Source organism: Teleopsis dalmanni, chromosome 2, assembly GCF_002237135.1.
Source record: "Teleopsis dalmanni isolate 2A chromosome 2, ASM223713v2, whole genome shotgun sequence".
In the NCBI taxonomy this organism is placed as follows: domain Eukaryota; kingdom Metazoa; phylum Arthropoda; class Insecta; order Diptera; family Diopsidae; genus Teleopsis; species Teleopsis dalmanni.
In genome coordinates, this window is record NC_051847.1 from 151,605,531 (window position 1) to 151,629,796 (window position 24,266).

The 24,266-nt window shown below is 29.5% G+C and overlaps 1 long non-coding RNA gene across 1 annotated transcript in view; it reads right to left on the minus strand.

Moving 5' to 3' along the window:
* LOC119678441 overlaps nucleotides 1-24,266 on the minus strand; it is a 112,285-nt gene that overhangs the window by 46,330 nt on the left and 41,689 nt on the right. The window lies entirely within an intron of this gene.

A 24,266-nucleotide genomic window follows, 5' to 3' on the forward strand; every position in this document is an offset into this window, starting at 1 on the left:
TTCGTTGTTCAAATTTACTGTTCTTAATAGAGTTCGCAATTAGAATACGTTTTACCATAATATGTGAACTATATTGTTCTGGTGTTTCGATTTTTTTTATCCCTTATCAGTTTCACAAGAGTTAACATACAGCAATGTGCTCCAAAGCCTAAAACTTCTCCAATCTTTTTGCAGACTGACTATTGTATAGCAGATTACCAACTAACTCGTTGGCATGTCAGTTTAATATTGCTATGCCCCTATAGTCGGATTTTTGAACTTTCGTTCTCATAAATGGAATTTGTATTTCCCTGTGAATACCAGTTTGATATATACCATGGATCTGTTCTGTATTAGAAGTACTTGCTGTGCTCCAAAGTTTTATATCATGTATCCAGTCTGGTTTAAGCATAACTTTGTAAAACAGAGACCTGGCTCTTTTTAAATTTAACTCAAGTAGCTATTGGTTGTTACTACTACTTGTTCTTTTTAGACGTTTTCAGGTGTGCCTGCGAGCGGTTCAAAAGTATCTGCAGCTATTGACAGCCCAAGAAGCTTTCAGAAGCTTCAGAGATATTTTTAGACATGCCTGTAGTTCAAAATTATCTCCAGCTATTAACAGTCCAAGAAGCTTTTAGTTCCAACTGCTTATTCTTTTCAGCTATTTTCAGGCATGTCTGCCATTCAAAAATATCCCTAGCTATTTCCAGCTCAACGAACTTTCAGTTGTAGCTCTTCGTTCTTTTCAGTCTCTCAAGTATGTTATGCCTGCATTATAAAAGTATCTCCAGCTATTTTGAAGACTCATATTGCGGGATTGTTTGAGGCAATGAACATAAACATTGTGTATAATAATCAACGTAAAAGAAGAAATAACATTAAACGTTGATATCTGCAGAACCAAGCTATACTGAAATATAGCTTTATCGACTTATCTTAAATCAAATTAAAATTCGGGAAGCTCCAAAGATTGAAATCGTGCCAAAATTATTGATTAATAAAGTATAACTTTTTTCTTTTATAAAAATAATGACACTTTTACAATTCATATTTACAATATTGAGAATTGTGCTATACTTTTCATTCTCATAATTACTTCAAAAGTGAGTAAAAGTATAAATTTCGTGGAAATTAAAAACCACAAAAGTATTAGTGAACTAGTGAACTTTTTTTATTGTCTAAATTTATTTTTCTTTTAAAAGAAATTTCTAATATTCATAAAGTTGAGTGGAATTTGTGCATACAAGTCAAATTTACAAATTAGACAAAAGTAGCAATAAGAGTATCTGAAACACTGGGGTAGGGGCAGACGCAGTAATGTTTACGAAAAATGCATTTTAGGTTGGATTAACTTGGCTTAGTTGCATTTGGTATTGTATCAGTATGTAAAGTGTATCTGCTGTGCAACTTGTAATCGGGATTCAGATGGAATTCACAGCATCACACATGCGATAATACATTTGCCGTTTATTAGCGAAGATTTCAACAGCACAACAGTAATAATGATAAAATAAGTGATATCAGTAGTGAAGGCAAATTATTTATTATTACGAAATAAGCACAACATTTCGTTAGTGAAAAAAGCCTACTAAGCGTAAATAGATATTTGTTTCTTTTTATATCAGAATTAGTGCATTAGCAGTTGAGTTCTGGCATATCGAGGCAAACTGAAGCAATTAAGCAGGGTGCAGTTTGAAATAACATTCCGATCAACTCTTGAAACTGATAAATTGATTCAAATATCTATGCTTGTTTTATTCTATATATATAGATAGATATATAGATAGATATATAGATAGAGAGTCTATCAAATATCTATAAGTTTTATGGTTCCTAGAGTTTATAAAAAAATTATAGTTCATCTTAGATTAGAATATTTATCTAATATTAAGATCTATTTTAAAATAATTTAAAATAAATTAAATAAATCAATCGTCTTCGTTTATGTTAGATGGTGCTGAGATTTTTTTCTCATTTATATAGAGCGGTAATATCATAAAAGATTAATACTCATAATTAGTGAAATATTCAGTGAAATATTGTATACTCTTGCTTTTAATAGAGAAAGTCTTTCACCTATAAAACGTCGATAATGTAATCGAATATGTCTTAAATTAGGATAGTATTTGTCATATATTCTGTTGCTACTATATACATATCTACCACCACTTTACTTAATTTTGATTCTGTTTTTTAATGGTCTTAGTGAACTACTAGTTCTTTCAGTGCGAAAACTTTTCGATTAACTCAAGAGGGATATATAGAAAGTTTTACAATAGTATTATAAATAGAGCCCATAATTCGGTATTGTTATTGCGATAAAAGTAACATATGCACTGTATATGTGATAAAAGTTATATCTTATAAATCTATTTTTATGGAAATAGCAGAACTCTTGCAGTTGCTAATGCTATATCTCTACGAATGTAACGTTATTTCTTGCTATAATGAGGCTACATTCATCTCAGGAGGAGATCACGTATAACTTGTAGCTCCTCAATAATTTACCTTTATTATATTGAAAACTATTAATCAATATATTAGTTGTATTTATATATGATTTCGTGATTGAAACTTGAAACATTCTTCTATGCAATCCATGATATTTGAAGTAAAGTCTCTCGGAGACTACTTATGACTAATAGTTTCCTAATATTTAACATCTGAATTTTGAAAATCTGGATTTTTAACGATTTTAAATGATTTATGATTTTGTTAATGCTATCTTATAATGATTTTGTGTACCCTGTATTATGTGCTACTTACTCAGCATCAAATGCAGTTGCGATAATATAACGAAAATCATAAATAAGTACGCCGCGCTTGCAATTCTTTTTAATTGAAAACTTTTGTAATATTTTTTTCTAATTTCAACAGATTTTGTGGCTGCAACAGAGTTTGTAGCATGAGTCGCATAGTCTTCCGTATATCCATCTACAATTACATATCTATACGAATGCGTTTACTACTCGAAACTGCATACGTTGAATTCGCCCAGATGTTGCGCCTACTAGCTGCCTATAATTTATAGATACCAATGTGTATCAGCTTAGCTGGTTGCCTCTTTGCCATATGAGATTAAGTATAACGCCGCGTAGACAATATACCAAGTGCATACGTGCAGAGGACCAGCGTACGTGTATGCAACTTAGTGCAAATGCATGCAACGCTGCACTGCAGTCTACTTGGCGCTTGGTTTTAGAGCTGCCTTTCCACTTTCTCATACTCAAATGCTTTTTGCACATTGAAGCGGTCTGAATATAAAAATAAAAAAATGGTTGTTTTGCTATATGGGCATATTGCATGCAAGGATAATAAGGACTTTAGAAATTGCGCTGGTTTGGTGTACGACTTTTGACTGATTGACTTGTGAGATTACAAAATACAACATAACAAAAAATTAAAATACAAATATAAAAAAAATAAATAAAAATTGGAAATAAAGAATTGCATTCAATGCATTTGCAAGTAGCAAACAAAAAAGTTTTTATTTGCTATTTTTTTGTAATGCAACCGAAAAATTGGTATGAATTGCATAGCGCAGCCAATAATGCAAAATTGTAATGTCCTGCCTGGCAGTTTTAATGTTTGATTTAAAAAATTGCAATATATTGCACCCATACTTATTGTTGCTGTGCTAACTGATATGTGTTTGCTTCTCAACAAATCCTTCAGATACAATTTTTTTCTACTTTGGTGTTTTTATTTATTTTGTTTTTTTTACCCCATTTTTTGTGCATTATTTGCGAAGCTTTTTCTAAAAAGAAGAGGCTTAAATAGCCATTATCCTTACTCTTCCTACTGAAACTGCTACATTATGTATTGGCGCAACCGAAAAAGGAATAACTGCACTTATCTGCATAACTTAAGCTGAAAATGCATTTCGTTGCATTGTTTGTGCACTTCAGTGAAAATTTCATTTTTTACGTGCAATTTTGCTATTTAAACTCGATTGTTTGAGGAAATTTTGCAAAAATGCGGTGCATTGCAGTTTTTCAAATGCGATTTATATGTATACACTGCTGTACTAGATGCCAAGTCAAACTTCTTTTGGTGCAAATTTTTTTCAGTCTATTGCACGTAATTGCATTTCTTTTAAGCATGTATGTCTGGCTAGCCTTTATTTCCAAAAAAAAAAAATAAAAACTTTTAGTTGGGAGGTGGACTTCAAGGACTCTTGTCAATCTATAAAAGTATGTTTTTTCTATTTTATATTTTACTGATTATATTAAGTGATTTGGGTTTAAGTAATATTTAAGGTCGACAAGATTATTTTGAAAACATATTTATGTAATCCAATCAATCTGAACTTTTATTGACTATTATATATGTTATATATTATATATATGTTATATATGTTTCAGTTAAAATGTAATTTTCTTATATGAAAAACATTTGTCTTTCTTATTAATGACTGTAAGTTCTATACTTGATTTATAACTATGATTTAAGACAAATAGATAGTTGAAGGAAATGAAAATTGCTTTTCCTTTGATTAATATAGTAACTACTAGAATAATTCGGTATATATTGAAGACACGACTGAAGTTATAAGTAAAATTTGTGCACGGTGAAATATTCTATAGTAGGTGTGGAGTTGGCAGCACTCTGAACCACAAAAATAATTTAGAACATTTAACATAAAGGTACAAAACTTACCTCGTTTATGAATATTATTTACTGCAAGTATTTGAGTGAGTAATAAATATATTATAAGTCTATTTCTTGAATAACGTGTTACATAAAATTGGCTATATATTAATAGTGATAGTAGAAAGTGTTCTGTATTAATACATACATACATAAATATAAAGTTTTACAATATGTATATTATATCAAACCATTAATTTTTTTAAATCACCTGATAATGGGTATTTATCACAATTCACAATTCACACTATTGAGTTAACGTGCTTTAGACACTAGCTCACGTTTCAATGAGGAAAGAGGGGTTATAATTATAATTGAAGAGAAGAGCACATAGAGAGCTGAACAACTTCGTGTGGTCTGTTTTCCTAACTAAAAATGTATAAGGAGTAAAAGAAATACAAACATTATAATTATATGATAACAAAATGTGAACAAAATTATATTGTGTAAAATATTAATAATGAAACAATTTGCGAAAACTGACAGACTTACCAACACCGCGTTATCAACTCTTAAAATGGTTACAGGCTCCTCGGGGAGGTATGCAGATCTAAGGTCAACTATTGCTTAGTCTGATGAAGTGATAAACAATAATCTAATCAAAGTGTAAAGAGGGGTTTTGAAAACACATTGAGTTAAAAAAGAGTATAAGTGCTTAAGTGCACTAGCTCAAAGCAGCATCGACATAATATATTAATAAGGAACTATTAGTATACCTAATACCTTGTCTAAGTTGTCACATATTTTTAAGCTATGCTTTGAGGTACTGCCACTTTGCGGTTAGTAAAAAGTAACCTTCTTATGGAGAAAGTTCATTTTTCTTCTAAAAGAATCTACTTCATTAAATACAGTTTTAGAATCAATACTACAGATTAGGAGTCAGTAGCGCAGCTGTTTAGAACTTTTAAGTTATTGACATATCTTTAGCATAACAAAACCTAATTTCCTGAATTTTTTAACAAATTTTGCATTATTTTAATAGGAATTCCCTACCAAAATTGTCGAAAACAAATTTTGTTTTAAAACTTATGTGTATGACCCACTGTAATGCACTGTCGTAATTAGTTTATTGTGTGCAAAAATATTGAAGTAGATTTGCATAAGAGAAAAAATTGCAGAAATCCGAAAGAGTTTTGGAAAAGTACCGCCTACACACAATAAAGTAGAACGGATTAGCAGTTGAAGGAAAAAAAATTAATTTAAATCCAACAAAATTTTGCCATAACAAATTACCTTAAAGGTGTTTAAAACTATTTTCACAATTTTGTAAGCCAAACAACAATCAAAAGTGATTAAAGAACACAGCAGGTAGTTGCAGTTCCATGCAAGTAAAGTAAACAAAACCAGGAGAAAGGATACAAAAATAACATATAAAAATCAATGACAATAAATCAATGAAATCATTCAACAAGAAAAAAAAAAGTATATATAATATAAACGAACATAAGGATATGCAAGGATAATATACGTAAGTTGCAACAGTATTTGCAGCGAGTGTCTATAGGAATGACATAAAGTAGATGCAAAATAAGTGCAAAGGATTAGCAAAATATAATAAAAAGGATTTTTCATATGAATCGTTGAAAAAAAAACATAAATAAAAGTAAAATAAATATAGAAGGGAATGAGTTGCAAACTCACATGTGTTTATATATCATCAAAAGGAATGTAGCCACAAATTCCGGATGACATGCATATCAAGCATGTCAGAGTATGTAGGAAACTACAAGTCTGAGGAACTACAAAAGACAGTGTCGTTTTTCAAATTTCCATTAAAGCACTTGGTTATGAAATCCCTATGAATTTTTTTTTCAACTACTACTTTGCACTTTAACTCGTTACATATGCCTTTACATATCTTCGAGATCTTCGATTGTGAGTACACAGTATATATGCAGCTATATTTACTTCTGTTATATAGGTTGGGTTGAAGTAGTTTTATTTCTGTGCTGAGAAAATATTTCACTTTTATGCATTTCTAACAAAATAAAAAAGAAATAATATATCAACAAAAATCATCAATGTCAGTCGGTTACTTTTGTGATGTGTGAATGACTATGAATGGATGAATTTGCGGTGAGTGCTTTGCAAATTTTGTGAATTTATGCCGCTCACATTGACCCTTTCCTTACTTTCACTTATTGTCTAAATGCTAAGGACCTTTATAATTTTGTCTTAATAATCTTTGATTTTCTGCACATTTTTGGTTTTAATTTTCATTGTTTTTTTTTTGTACAATATTTTCTTATTATGAATTTAAGTATCTGAAGAATGCGACAAATCAACTTCAGCTGCCATCGTTTAGAGTCGCAGTGAATTTATGAATATCTGTGCCAAATTCTGCTTTATATTTCTATCTAAATAAATCCTTTTCTTGATTTGAAATTATATTTGATTTGCCATTAGTGATTGCATTCTGCGCTGCATGACATTTACATTGAGCAACAAAAACAAAAATAGGTTTGTTTTTCCCCCTCTCTGCTGTATTGTCAAGACGGGCTTAATTTGTCGAATTGTTATTTTCTTAAGATGAAACTATAAGCACAGCTGAAAACTCGCTCGGTCTTATTTGTATATAGAAATTAACTTCCTCAAGGTGTTAAATTAATGAAATGATAATACAAATTTATGTTTCATAAAATGATATATGTATATTATATTCAAAGGCTTATAAAGAGTTTCGTTTGAAGGGGGTTTCTTGGAAACTAATCCAAAGTTCATATGAAAACATGGGAATGCAAAAAAAAAAAAACAATATATCCAGTGTAAAATATTTCGAAATATCATAGAGAAGTTTGGACTTTACAATCAAGTTAAAGAAGTTTTTAAAAACCACTGATATGATATGAGTATTATAGTTATAGAAATTTAACTTTTTAATGTCTTCTTATATTCTTATTAATTTTATTTCTGTACTACACTATATTTCAATATATATTTTCATTCTCTTTATAATATTAAATGCTTGGTTCTCGTTACGTCCAAACATAGACACAATAGATATTCCGGTTTCTCCTCCTCGAACGCCGTTTAACATGTACTACAGAATATTCGACAAGGCAGATTAAGCATGGTACCATGCCATCCTATAGAATTGACATTATCGTTGATATTGTCGATTTACTTCTATGAACTAAGTCAGAGTAGTTTTATATTTACATTTACAGTTACATTTAGAGTAGAAACGCCAGGTTGCTTTGACTTGGTTGCTAAAAAAGTATTATCCCAATTTCTCTAGGCCTGTCACAAAAAATGGTCGCATCTTAAATTATATTTGTGGCTGGTAGATGCAGGATTTGAAACCGGAGGTATCATAATAAAGGTGCCAAGTCTTGCTAGTACATCTAAATGCTCGTTCACTACTACATTAATGTATTGAAAAACGCAGACAAGAGTTATCTTGAAGTTAATGAATCGTCAACATTCGTGAATCTGAATGAGATGCAGCTTTATTAGTTATCCATTAATAAGAATATAGACTTCCTGTTGATAAGAGTCTATGTTCGCAACAAGAAAACAGGGTCTTAGCATGCAGAACATTTCTAATGAGAAGTCTATATTCTTACTGATAGGTATTTATATCAGTGAGAATATAGACTTTCTCTTCATAAGTGTCAATGTTTGCTGAATGAAAATAGGGTCTAAGCATGGCTAATATTTATACTTAAAATATAGAAGTAGTGTTGCAAAAATGGTAGGATTTACAAATGCCTAGGTCCACAGAATACTTTCCGCCTCCTGTCAATTTCAACTTCAATTCTCCATTGCGTTATAATTGGCCCCGCCTCGGAGTCCTCTCTTGACAGATTCTGGTGGCAAAGTTGTATGAGCGAGGACATAATGTAAATGTAAATAGAACAATTTATTTAGTATATTTGTATATTAAAATCCATATTTTTATTAAAATATGGTATTTTATTTTCTTTTCAATTTTGTTTTTAATTTATATTATAAAAAAAACTTAAAACCAGTGTAAAGGCAGACAGAACTATCAGATACTTCAAATCCATGCAATAATTAATTTCCTTCAAAATGAATTTTTTTCTGAAGACTTTTCTACAAAACTGTCATAATCATTTCCTCCATCTATATGTATACATTTGTATATATGTATATATATCTTTTATATTTCTGTTTCTTTTAAAATTATTACAAATTTGCAATCACACCTCGAGCCACAAAGCAGAAGAAAATGGCACCAAGATGAACAAAATGAAAAATTTGGAACGAATGGCAAAGTTTTGTTGGCGCAAGTTTTATTGCAACCATTTTCGGAATTATTTATTTATTTCTACATATACATGTATACAGAAGTATCTGTAGATATATATATTTGCGGAAGTATGTACTTGGCTCTAGTAAATACAATGCAGCAATTTCTTAAAGCAAAATTATGTTGCAATAAAATAAGTGGAATGAGAAATTCCTTTGGTCAGTCTCAGTGACTGGATGCGAATATAGTACGAGCCAACCAACAGATTGATTAAAAAATAATAATAAAAATAAAAATATTTATTTATTACTTTTGCAGAAGAATATTTCATTCAGTTTGGCTTTGTTTTATTTATTTATTCATTTTATTTTATTTTTTTCATAAAATCTTTTTTGTTTTTTTTCTACAATTTTGATGAAGATTAAAATTATGCGATAGGAGTCTTTGATGCGCCTCAAAAGCCTTTCAAGAGTAAAGACTTATCCTTGCTTTGTGTGAGTAGGAGACTTATTCGCAAATTAAAATATTTTGATAGCTTTTGCATTTTTCGCATTTTTGATTCATCAAAATGAAAGCATTTTTAATATTTAGACAAATTTGCATTGTCTTGAGATGGGTAAAAATAAAAAAAAAATATATGAAATGAATGAATATATTAAATATATTTAAAAATAATGCAAAAATTTATTATACGGAAATATCAATGTATGCTAAATAGTATGCTAATAATGGTATCAAATTTATTAAATTCAGAAAAGTCTTAAGATATTATATCATTAATCCTTAAACATTGAAGAGCTTAGGGTAGCCTAAAACGGAGAAAGCTGGAAGAAAGATGCTCTATTTGTTAGGGAGAAGATCAACAATGGAATTGGAAATGCAAATATATTTATACTAACAGATGTAAGTATAGAGTAATATAAAGGACAAACGCTCAATAAAAAAATAATAACAATAACAAGAACAATTGTGAATAAATCCAAAAAGTTTGTGACAACAACTTAGAATATTTTTTGAAGACACGGACAGCAAAAATAATAGATTATAACGAATTAATAAAGGGAAGAACAGTTCTGAATAATTCTAAAAAGTTTGTGGCAGCAACTTAGGACTAGAAACTAGAAAGCGAACTAGAAAGCGAGAAAAATAGATCGAGAGAATGTAAAGACACCGACATGTCTGCCCTTTGTCGGTCATGGTTAAATTATATTTTAGCTTTTTTGAAAGGTATTATATTTTAGCACAAGTGAAAGGTACTTTTAAAAAACCAAATCTTCCGAAAGTATTGTGAAAGATTCGATAATACAATGTATAATAATATAAGTAAATAATCGAGTTGCTATAGAGAAATAGATGAGAAAACTCTGCAAGATAGTCGTCGAAGTAATTTTTCTGTGTAGAATATAAAGTTGGACAGTAAATTACAAAGGGATTAGAAAACATTGAGTTGTAAGTATGTAACAAAACGTCTAATTTAAGTGGTTCCTCAACTGTCAAAAATACTGCCTTTCTGTACTATAAAATAAGTTTTGAAAGTACAGCCTAAGGGAGCCTAAGCGAAGAAAGTTTGTTGGGCGTTCAAGTTTAACGTTTAAGGACAATATTTCAAGAAGAACAGAAGAAAAACAAGCGGTAAAAAAGAAGAATGACACAAAATTCTTAAGAATGAAAAAGATTTTGCAGGTATTGCAGTTAAAAAAATCCATAAAAAGAAGATTTGTTTGGCGATCCAGACTAATACTTGAGTATATTCTTTCTTTTAGAATTAAAAATATTTTGTGACACATTCTACGCTGCAATTGCAGTTAAGGAATTTCGTAAAGATGATATCAAAAATACCACATTCTGGAGATCTCAAGTACATTCTGGAAGCCTGAAAAAAGATATGTTGCATATATAAATAACAAAAAACAAAGAAACGTATATATTGCATAATGCTATTTAAATTTCTGTAATATTTTCCATAATTAATATATCTATTGGATTCATGAGTTCAACAGTTCAATTGCCATTTGCCATTCTCAAAATATATGTATCTAACCTACTTTATATAGTTTTATAGGCTTTCGCTTATTTGTTATCTTAAGATTATTGCACCCTCATCGAACAAGAAAAACTCTCCAACTCTAAACTTTGCTGAAGTTAACTTGACATTATTATTTTCACTTTTTCACAATTTCAATACTGATGGTACCCAAAAACTAACATGTGTCTATGTCTACCTATCTATTTGTCATTGTATCTATGTTATATATTTGTATACTTTAATTTATCTTAGCAGAAAGTTTTACGCATAATGAGTTCTGCTCACAACGTGTATTTGTTTTTGTTGAAATCTTCAACTTCGCAGTACTTCACAGTTAACGAATTAGCAACAAAATTATTTAGCAACTCATGAAGTTTTAGTTTTCATTTCTTTTTTTTGTCATTAATTGGCAATGGGAGGCATATTTGCCTTTATATTTGGTAAGACTCTTAGACTTTCGGTTCGAAGCCATAAGTAGGCCAAAGAAACATGTCAACAATTAAGCGGGTTATTTCGAATGCAGTTTCAATGCATTACCTGCTCTCATTGTTTCGAGGCACGAAAACAAAAATATACAATATACAATATTTTGTAAATTTTTAATGGGTTTGCGAAGTATTGACTCATTATACAGAGAAGTGCTTAGAGTTTCTCAAAAATAGTTGTTGATTAATTTTAAAGTTTACATTAAATATACAATTAAATGCTTTTGTTATTCAATAATAGTTTTATATTAATCCTGAAGTAATCATTTAAGGTTGCTTAAAACTTCAATAAAAAAGTTTAGCTTTCAATGGAACAATCACTGTATTTGTTTATAATTTTAAGCACGAATGACTTAGCAGCTTTCATGTATTTATAATGTTTATACACTAAGTTTATACATATCTACACAATCTATGTAAGTTGCCCGTAAGAACTTTGGAGAGAAAGGGGTGTTGAGCATTTAAACAGAATGCTGGATCGGTTATAATTTTATTTACCATGTAGTCTAGTTATAATGCATTACGAATGAATAAACATATCCGTATACATAATCATTGAATTATTTTTTTTCTTCAGCCCCATAAACTTTCCTTCGGTTACCGACCAATTCGTCATATAAAATTGACTTATATAAAAATTGGAAAATAATTTTTAAAAAATTATTTGAAATATTTAGTGCTTAAGCACAATAATTTATTACAAAATACTTAAACTGTACCTACTGCTTTATTGAAGTTGATCAGTAAATATACACTTTAGATTGTTACTATTCCTAGTCTGTATAGCCCAAAGTGACCCAATTGAACGGCCACATATTTGTTAAGGCCACATTTATTGTTGCCGTTACTCAATAACACTCACCTTTATGCCAATATACCAGTATCCCGTACAACGAAAATTTTAATTACTTATGTTTAATTAATTTTACTTGAACTAGCCAAAAAAAAATATTGAAAAATAATTTTGGAACACACTTTTTTGAGGATTATTTAACAGCAGAATCTGTCCTTGAGATCATAGTTAAAAGTTATTTTATGTTTTCTTAAGTTTAAGTTAAAGGGACATTTAATAAAGTCCAAGGTCCCAAATGGTTCTATGTACTTTATGTTATTTAAGTTAAAACAATGAGAAAATAAATCCCTAAGATAGTTGTTAAAATCTTACATTATAACCTCTCCTTCTAACAATTTTTTTGCATAAAAATTGGTAAGCAGTTTTACTTCTCAGTGAAGGCTATATTAGGCATCGATTACGATTATGGAAACGCAATAGCTACATGGGTCTGTCAAATCTAGTTTTTTATTTATTGAAAATTGAAGAAATCATGACCTGTTTGCTGACCAGTACGGCTTAATTGTATACTTAATTGACAAATTAATATTCATTTATTTAAAATATGAGTTCTGATAAGAGTTTATCATTAGATGAATTTAAAGTGGAAATTTTTGCATTTTACTGGAGGGTTGTGGTTCCAAAATTTACTTTGACAACCCCGACTAATAAACTGCTCTACATATGCATATATTCGTATTATATATATTACTTATTAAAGTAAAATTTATATCGAAAATAAAGCAAAATTTAAAAGAAAACTCATATTTATTATATATATATTATATATTAGTACAAAGAAACTATTACTCTCATTGAAATTCTGCTACAATTTAAAGAAAAAATATTGCATATGTTAATGAAGAAATAAAACATAAAAAAAATACAAGAAAATGTGGCATTGCAGAAAAGGATTCATTATCTAACGCAACATCCTTTCAAGTTATTACCAAAAGGTATTCTCTATTTGCTTTATCATTCGAAAGTAGAACGAGCTGAACTCAAAGGAAGTAACTGCTGAGAAGGCTGCTGCAAATCTTGCATCTTAAATACATATTTGCATAGAGCATCCTTTTGCTGACTTTGCCAGGATTGACTCCTACACAAATTGCGGGTTGTTGTCTTTGCAACTTCAAAGTGTCATCGACTTATCAGATGTGATTTCAGAGCAAATATTTTCTTTACTTCACTTTGATTTGTCAGGGCCTTTGTGGAACGCATTGTGTCAGATGTGCTGAGAACCAAAGACTGCATATTTGCCAAGATGGTAGGCAAAAGGTAAATTAGGAGGAAATGTAAGGAGGACGAAATGCAAAAAGGAAAAGAAGTAAGAAGGATAATTGCACCTACACAAAACTAGACATTCAGTATTTATGAAAAAAATTTTTAGAATTTATGTAACATGTGTCTATGCATATTTTTTTTTAATAATTTTTCTTTAATAAAAAATTCTTTTATATAAATTAGATATAAATTTAATCTGTTAGCTTGAAGTTCTTTTCACAATCAAATAAAAAGATAATGACTGCCAGAGTAGGACCAGAACATATGTAAGCAATTGCTCAGCCTTACAATATACAAAGCAATCGTTCAAGCAAAAAATGGTGCGTTTGTCTGTACGTGGATATGTGGAAATCCTTATAGGCACGCGTCATCCAAAAATCGCACCTGACATGGCCACAGATTAGCACGCATAAAATTTAATCAGACATCACAGACTTCTAAGAGGTTCTAGTTTCCATTCACAGCAGCTGACAAATGATTGAGACGAAAAAACCCACCAACAATTAGAAGCAATAAATTTTAAAAATCAAAGCAACCAGCAAATCAGAACAGCCCACAGCCAACAACTGTGATGAGATGAGATGCTCTGTGCCTTATTCGAAGATTTGAAGAAGTTAACAGACAATCGAGATCAGATGTTAAAAATCAAATTTAAACGTTCTCGCAAACAAAGCGCCGTGACAGACGGTCGGTCTTTAGGCAGTTGAGGGGACGCTTTGAACGCCGTAAAGCAACCATTGAGAGATATGTGATATGCCTACTTTTGCACATTGCGTCGATTGAAATATCCTTTGAATAGCATTGCATCTTTGTCGATTGAAAGGCACAAGAGCTCAATAACAAGAAAACACAAATCGAATGCAAAGAAAAGATGTAAACAGTTTTTGTGAAGGCACAACAAAAAGTGCAACATGCGGGCTATATCGATTTCAGACTTCAGATTCTTAGACAGAAGCGATTTGACTCAATGAAACCCACAGACATGATTTGCTCATTTCTTATTTATTTATTTTTTTTTTGTTGATTTCTTAGTTAAAATTTTTTTGTGAATTTTAATATGCATTTAAGCATATTTTGCACCTTTTGCAGTTCAACAAAGCGAAAGTGATGATGACGTACGTGTCACGGATTCCCTTCCTGGGATTTATTTTAGTGGCAAGGATCAAACGTTCAATAAATGATATTAGCAATTTTCAATAATGTATAATGCAATTGCATTAACTATGGAAATATAATGAAGAATCCAGCGTGAGTGGAAAATGAAAGCAAAATCGTTACACATATGCGCAACTGTCGTAATTCGTGGCATTAATTCCGCTACGATAAGAATTCGGAAAGGTGACTTTCTTCCTCCTGCACTTCAGTATTTTACAAAATTTTTTTATTCCACTTAATTTAGCGTTCCTATCCGTTGACTAGAAGAAAAGACCATATGTTGTTTTATTAGCATTTGAACTATTGTAGGCTATTCCTGCTCTCAATTAGGGGTGCACTAAGTCATCAACTCCGGTTAGGTATGCGTTTTCGTCTAGGGGTGCTAACAATGTCAGAAACTGCAGTTTGCAAGATATTACAAATATTATAAGATTATCAACAATTCTAGCGGATAAATTATTTACACTTAAAAAACAATTATTTAAAGTTATTTATTTATTATAATATAATTAACAATTTTTGTTGTTAAATTATTTTTTTTTCAAGCCTTTTTATTTATCATTACTATTGTATTATAATATAATTGTTAATTTTAGTTGTTCAATTATCTATACTTAATAAGTAAATTTTTATTATTATATATATATATATTATGTATATATTATATTATATATTACACGTATTATAATTTAAGTTGTTCAATTATTTTTTTTAAATATAAAAATATTTATTATTTCTATTATTCTTATATTATAATATAATTGTTAATTCTAATTTATAATTATTTATACTAAATAAATAAATATTTATTTGTATTGATTTAATTATTCATAATTATAATTATAATTACTTGTTAATAAAATAACTATATCTCTAATCAAATACGCGGAACAGAGTATTACTATAGTCTAAATAAGTATAGTAATAGTCAAAACACAAAAAAATAAATTGAAAACTTTTATACAAAAGTAAACCCTTTAGCCAGAAAACGTGCTATTACGAGGTGACACATTGTTATCTAAAAAGTGTAGACCGACCACCAATAAGTCCAATAAGATTTGGTTATACCGGCGATCCCAAGTGATCTACTTAAACCTATAGGCCCATTGTATTACTGTATAATTAAAAAACTCAAGGGTTAAAGCTACTTAGAATCTCTGGCAATGCTTATAATGTCAGGGTTACTTTGCTTTAAATTTCAAGAATTGTTTTTTTTCCAAAGAAAAATTAGAAAGAAATTATGTGAAGAATCAAAGCATATGTAGTAATGGTAACTGCAGACTTTGAAGTGTATGACAATTAAACTTCAAATTAAATGATAATTATAATTCAGATTTTAAGGTAAATCAGAATTACAATTTGCAAAGTTTAAAGTAAATCAGAGCAATAATATTCATAGACTCGGCTTGCAGTTTTTGTGGTTTTGACCTAAATGTGATGTATGGATCATTGTTTTACAAATGGAACGATTTTTGACCTAATCAAGTCCGAATTTAAGAATTATTTTTTTTGTGAGCTCCTTATTTTAAGTAACAATACCCGTGTCATGGAAAAAAATGTCAAATTTTTTTTTCTTAGGAAACACAGTCAAGGGGTTTTGAGAACTTGTATTTTAGACCAATTTTTAAATGGCAATATCTCAGACTCTGTTTATGATAGAGAGTTAACAATTTTCGCATTATAAGGTATAAGTATATAATCAAGTATTTTGGAAATTGTTTATATGATTGAAATAGTTTATCTTTTATTACTCATATTACTTATTGATTTAAACACTTTTAATTATTACATATTTTCTATTTTTGATTCGGACTTATCATTAAATTTATTTTAAAACCTCAGAAGTATTTTTAAAAAATTATTTACACACTTAATATTACTGAAGTGAATTTTGAAATGTGTACTGATTAACTGTTAAATTTAACTCATAAATCAAAATGTTCGAAATGGTTTTATTTTTTTACGAATCGAAAAATTAATAATGGGGTTTTCGAAAGTAGTGAACTACAACAATAAATATTGCCAAATACCAATCATTAATGATCTTGGAAATTATTCCTGTGTTTAATTAATTTTTTGAGACTGGAAGTACCAGGAATCGAACTCGTGCCCTACCAAATTTGGAGCTCAGAGTCAGCGCTGCTGATAAACCAGCTGTAGAATAATTGAATAAATTAATTTAAATTTTTTTTAATTGTTTAATTTTAATACTATTCTGTTTTTGGAGGCAAAATTAATTGGACTTTTTCCTTCAAATAACAAATCATTTAAGTCTAAATCAATTAATTTATATCACAAAATCATTTAATTCAAGCTTCTGTAGCGTCACCATTGACGCTCCATTGACATAGTGATTTCAATATTTAATATAACTAATTTCAATAGTTCGTTTTTCCCACTATTGTTAACAATCTTTTGTTTACAAATAATTGCCAATTATTTTGTTATGAACACATATTGGTAAGTCATACATGCGTCTTCTTAAATGTTAATAAGAAAACATATTTATATTAACAGAAGCGAAGTCAATTAACAGTAATCCAAGGAAACAAGCTCACCAAATTCTAACCAGAAGCTTCACAAGCTTAAACGCCTCATTCATTTATATTCAAACAAAAGCCGTTAAAGACCAATCAGATTCCAATAAGAATAAATGCTCCTACTTTGATCGACTGATAAGACAACAAACTTCACACAGCAACGAATAAGAAATCAACGAAAAAGTATATAAAGAAAAACATACGAATCAACACAACTTAAAGTAAACTCACACCATTGAAAATTAAAAATAACACAAAATAAAACTTTAACAAAGCATTGTATTTCCGCTGATGTTTGTAACACGAATCAAAGTGAAGAGTTTGTGGTAGTGTGTCGTGTGACTTACCACTACAAAAGTAAGAAAATTAAAAGAAACCGAACTAAGCATTGCTTCAGTTACAAAGAAAACACACAAATTCGCCGCAACTACAAATACCATAAGTTGTGCTCTTTCTTACATTTGAGTCAATACACTTGAAGTGGCATTGTTTGGGTTTTGTGCGTACCCCTCATACTCTGACGTCATTTGAAAATTGAAATGTTTTGAAAGACGTTATTGGCGTCGTTTGGCAAAACTCAAGGAAACGACCTTCAAGCGAGTAAAAGAGCGTATTTGAGTTGACGTTTGAGTGTATGTTTCTTGGTAGACCTGAAGACGCTGCTATGTGTCTTTCAGAATTTAGTTCAGTCTTGGCGTGCAAAGTAAATAGTAGTGAGGCGGTGTTCTGTGTTGAGTAATGTTAAACGCGTATAAAATTTATCTTGTGAGCAAAGAATTTGAGATGAGACTCTTGGGAGTTTCTTGAGCGTATATATATATAATCTGGAAATGATGTTCTTCCTTTGGGATTTATGAGTAAGTTAAGCGCGCTGGCTGTGACACTTGTTGCTTTAACTTCTTTTGCGGTTTGTTGTTGTTTTTTTTTTGTTGTTTTGTGATGTTACTTATCTTTTTCCAGATGTGCAATGCTCGTGTCGTCGTTGTTGTTGTTGTTGATAAGTTGCTGTGGAGTATCTGTCGCGCGTTTGTCTGTCTTATCACTTGAGTGTCTGTTCTTTTTTAGTTGAAAGAAAAGTGGGCGTTTCTTGCCAGTGTTTTTATTGTAGGCGTTGATTGCCGTAGCAGGGATAATTGCACTTTAATTATGTGCTACTTTGGGAATTAAGTTGTGCTTAAGAGTTTGTAAACTGATTAAGGGTTCGCTTAACTCGATTAACTCAGTTAACTCGAGCGCTGGTGCAGGTTAAAATGCCTCCACAGGGCACATAGGCCGGGTTAGGGTTAGGGTTAGGGAAGTTTAGTTATAACTTTTAAGGTTCTCAGAAGTTTAAATTATTGTGATTACACGTTATTATGGTTGCCTTGGTTTCTTGGCAATTATGGCTAGAGTGTGTTTTATTATGAGTGATAAATAGTTGGAATTCAATTTATATTAAAATTCTTAAATGCTTATAGATAGATAAGCAGATAAGAGCTTAATAATTATAATTTAGTTTAAATTAAACTATTTAAATACTCATAAATAGATAAATAAATAATAGAAGAGTAGATAAAAAGTTCATTTTTTTTAAATTACACAATTTAAATAGTAATAGATATTTATCAGTTAGATAAACAGATAATAGATAAGTAGATAAATAGTTTAAATTTAATTTAACTGCAACTATTTAAGATAAATGAATAGATACAAAGTTCAAATTTTTTTTTTGAAATTAGGCAATTTAAATACTAGTAGATATTTATCAGTTAGGTAATCAGATAATAGATAAGTAGATAAATAGTTTAAATTTAATTAAAATACTACTATTTAAATACTTATAAAAAGATAAAAGAATAGATACAAAGTTCAAATTTTTTTTTGTAATTAGGCAATTTAAATAGTAATAGATATTTCAGTTATCAGTTAGATAAACAGATAATAGATAAGTAGATAAATAGTTTAAATTTAATTTAAATACAACTATTTAAATACTTATAAAAAGATAAATGAATAGATACAAAGTTCAAGTTTTTTTTATGAAATTAGCCAATTTAAATAGTATTAACATAGATATTTATCTGTTAGATGAATAGATTTATAAATGGATAAATAAATAATAGAAGAACAAATAAAAAGTTAATATTTTTTTTTGAAATAGACAATTTAAATAGTAATACATAACAGATAAGAGATAAATAGCTTTTATTGACGAAATATATTATAGATAAGAAGACAATAGATAAATATGTGCATAGGTAAATATCTACTACTATGTACTTACAAATAGATAAACAGATAAAAGATAAGTAGACTAATAGTTTCTAAACATATATTTTATATTAAACAATTCATATAGTTATAGATAGATACATAGATAATAAATAAGTAGTTATATGATTCAACTAGTTTCATTTGTCTTAAAATAAAGTCATTTATCAACTTTTTGGTGTTAATCTAAATATATAAAATACAAATCTGAGGAGCCATAATTTAATTTTAAAAGACGACTTGGGGTTATAGGTGTTTCAGATTCTACGGTAATAAGTTCCATGCTGTAATTTTGGAAGGTGATTTAAGGGTTATATGTGTTTTAGATACTACGGTAATAAAATCCATATTTTATTTGCATGTTCAAGTATTGGAATGGTTATATTAGTTCCTCAGATACTAGATTTCAGGTTCTAGATTTGTGTGATATATGACATGTGACATATATCGATATATATCGATAGCTTCGTTATATTTTACAGTTTGGTTTTTGAAGTGTTAGTGGTAGCGGATTTTCTATTTAATTGAAGAAATATATGAGTCGTATTCTTTTTTTCGCTTTCTTGGCTTGTAGTTATGATAGGGAATAATGTGATAAATGTGATAAGTATTTTATTTTTCAATTATATATATATTTTATGTTGTATGGACCTTATTACGATAATGGGAATTAACTAGTAATGTATTACTTTCAGTTGGAAATATTTTTTTGAACTTTGAACTCTTTGTTTGGGTGGTTTCTTACTTTTAGACTTTTAAAAGATATTTTAACACAAGTTTAAAAAAATCTTAATAAACAAATTTCTACAACAAATGTTAAGTTTTGATCAACATAATGAAGCTCAGAATAAATTAATTTTAAAAATTTGACAGAAGTATTTGGTGAATTCTTGAACTGAAACCCTTTTTTGCACTTCACTAATTAAATATCTTTTTCTATCTAACATTCGATCGTGAAATTTCCACATTCATACATTATTATTAATTTGCTTGAAATATGCCAATAACCACTATCATTAAGTCGTCTAACAATGATGTTATAACAGTCAATTGAAGGACAATCCAACCATACTTAGCATTGATCTCTGCTGTATTAAGGAATTTGATGAAAATATATATCTATGTATATTTTTAAATTAGGGAAAGTTGGCTAATGAATGATTGACTCGTGCTGTAATCGGAGGATACGACCAGCATATTAGCTTGTAATTTAATTTAATGGAAACCCAATTTAATTATTACTGAATCAACCCTTACATCCCTTCGACTTTGTCAATACATTGATTTGTCGTAGGTAAGTGAAAGAATGGGTTAGGATATGTCGAAGTTATAAATCATTGACACTTTTTAAATAAATTTATTGTTTGTTATGAAAATAAAATTGCGAAAAATTGTTGGGATAAATCAGAGGTATTTGGTTACAGCATTTCAGGATTTGTTTGCAAAAAAAAATGATCTCTTAAGGATATTTTGAAGATAATATGTGTTAGCAGTATAAAAAAAATTTTGAATAGCTGGGCTGGGATTAAAATGGAAAAAGCTACTACCGTGATAATATATGAGTAATTACTGCTACCTGTAACAGTAATTTAGATTAGGAAAGGATATTGAGAAGGCAACTGTAACGGCAAAATATAAGTTGAACACTTCATATAAAATAAAATATATATCTAAAATATATCATATATCATATCATGGAACAATATATGAATATCTATAGCTATTTTTTTGTGTTACTTCGATGATTCAAGGTATATAGTCTTAATGAAACATTGTCTTGCAGACATACTATCGAATGAATTAAATACATTTCGAATCTTTAAAGAAGGATTAGATGATTTTCAAGTAGTCGTCTTGCAGCAGATTAAGCATAGCATTACATAGTAACAGTGTTATTAAAGTGAAGACTCAAAGAATCTACGTATGACACATATTCTTCTTCTTTTCTTATATTTTGTGGTTAGCTAATGCTAGTTCTTCTTTACATAAGTATTAATTATATGCAATTAACTTATGATTTCAAAACTACAAAATATATACAAAGTATTCGAATAAAATTATATATAGGGAACACAACAATATTAGGAATATTTTTTTATTGCGATCAATGTCCTCATTGGAGATCTTTTTTGGGGTCTCTGTCATTAGAATAATAGCTATTCACTTTCTAATAATCCCATGCCAGACAATCTTAATCAAGTGAATACTTAAAGCTGGTGTCTGTTCGTTCCGTGCGCGTCTACCGGATTTTATATATATTACGATGTCGGTCACATTTGTTTGAACCACATATTAATATGACAGTCATATTATATTCTGATAATTGTTATAATTTTCATATTCTGATAATGATATTGATATTATGATATTGATACAATTATATTTTAATTATGTTTGGGTAGCAAGATTTTATATTATCTATAGTATCAGACATTGACACAACATAGTTCTTTGCTTAAAACTTTTTTTTTAGAAAAATTTAAATGTATGACAAATGTTGTGGCAAAAAGGAAATCCTATTCATGTCGAAAACTTAATCAACCCCAGATTTTTATTATTGAATTCACTTAGCAAGTTTTTATAATTAATTTCTAATTTCCTACTACTAAGTAGGTTACTATTAGAAGAATTACTAATGCTTTTTAATTTAAGTTGAAGTATCTCTTATGTTATAATTAAATTCCTACTCTTAAACTGTCCTCACACTCGCAATGATCACACTCCATAAAAATGCGGGTCCTTAATAACCCCATTAACTATACTTTACAATCTCTCTCTCCACACTATTTTTCATCCTCGATAATTCAAAGTATTTCCAAATTTTTGTTAGCAATTGTTGCGCATCTGGCATAAATCGAAACTGTAAATTCAGAAGACGATAATGACAAAAAAAACATCCTATCGGTTCCACATATTGCACACCCTATCGTACGGTATTTTATCAAACCGAAAGTCCTCTTCCAAATCGCAAACGAAAATAGATGAAAGAAAGGAAAAAAAACTCAATGCAAACAAAGTGAATGCGTACTGTAAGCCGAAAAGTGGACCTATTTTGTGTTGTTGCTTTTTCTTAACAAATATCCTGTTTTCCAGCAGTTTAAGGAAACAAAAGACTGCACAGCCGAAAGAGGCAGCTGCAATTGAATTATTTTATCCTCGACGGCTCACTCATTTACTTATTGCGCTTACGGGGAAGCGCATGCATATGTGCGCTTCCAGTTTCCTGCAGGCAAATGTAACGAAGCGGCAGGCAAGAATCAAGGACAAAACAAGGAACACAAACGGACTGACACACAACCACACAAGAAAACAATGTATTTACGAGTATTTGTGACTGGTGCTTTGTGACTGAGCGGTCTGAGTGAAGGCAGAATATAATGTATAATAAAAAAATTATTTAAGTAGATTTTGAACAGGACGAAATGCAACGCAACCAACTGGCAATGCACAAGTAAGGATACTTCTGTACCAGTGCTCATGCAGGCTTATGTGAGGAGCAGAATACAAAGAAAAAATTATAGGTACATTATGATATTATGGAAAAATGATAGAGCACCGATAAGAAAAAGATTGGTGCTATGTTACAGTGGAGCAAGTTGGTTATGTTTGCACTCATAAATGATATTCTTATGTGTTGCTATAAGGATATTCAATAGGATGTATATTTCATTTAATTGGAGTTGTAGGAGAGATATTATGCTTGATAAGGTAATGTTTGGGATCATAATTATTAGATCCTTTGGAGTTAATTGTAAGATCGAAATATTTAATATACTTACAATAATTTACATTTGATTTAAGTTATTTTAGTTTAATTTGTTAAATTCTTAAGGCGGGTCCTAAGTTAGTTTTCAGGTTTTAAGGTTAAGAGATAGGTGAAAAATAAATTTTTTTAGGAAGGATCATAAATTTACATAGGTATATATATAAAATATATGCTTTCACAACAAAACGTAGAGGAGCACATAATAAAGAAACGGAAAGGTGTCATAATAAGTACAGAAGAAAGAAATACAGAAAAAACCAAACGGAAGAAAAATGAAAAGAATTAATAAGAACGTGGAGAGCCAGGAAAACTTGGAGATTGAGGTTGCAACACAAATATAGCATAAACTCGATAACAGAAAAATTGAAGAGAGTAATGGGAAGCGAATATATAGTTGAATATTAGTAAGATTAATACATATTATTAGTAAAAGAAGAATATTGGTAGAAAATACTACTAGAAGATAGAAATGTGGAAGAATATTGTAATATTATATTATACAGAATATAGATATATATTCCATTAAGAATATTGGAAAGTTTGAAAATCGGCGAACAGAATGATGAAAATGGAGTTACTTTAACATTATCGTTATTATGAAAATAAAAATATATATAATATAAGAAAAAAGTGGAGAGATCAATGGAGAGAGAATAAAAACGAGCATTTGAGGTGGATTTAATTGTAAAGTAGTCACGGAAGTATTAACATCAGAGAGAAACGAATATATTAATAAAGAGTGAATATAGAGATGAAGATACAGTTTGAGTAAATTTATAATAAGCTCAGAAAACGAAAATATAGAAGTAGAGTCTAATAGAGACAATAGGAAGATAGGTTATTGATAACGAAAATATTGAAGTTTAATTGGATTAGATGTAAAGTGAGATTGCAGGGTACATATTGCTATAGATTGATCTATAATGTATTTAGTGCAATATAAGTTTGAGAGCAATAAGAGAATCTAAAATAACATAGCAGAGAGCAATGCAATTTATTAACTGACAACCATAGTTACATAGGTAAAGTTTATTTGCAGAATATAATTTGGCGAAATTAAATTGAAAGAACTTAGATATGGGAAAC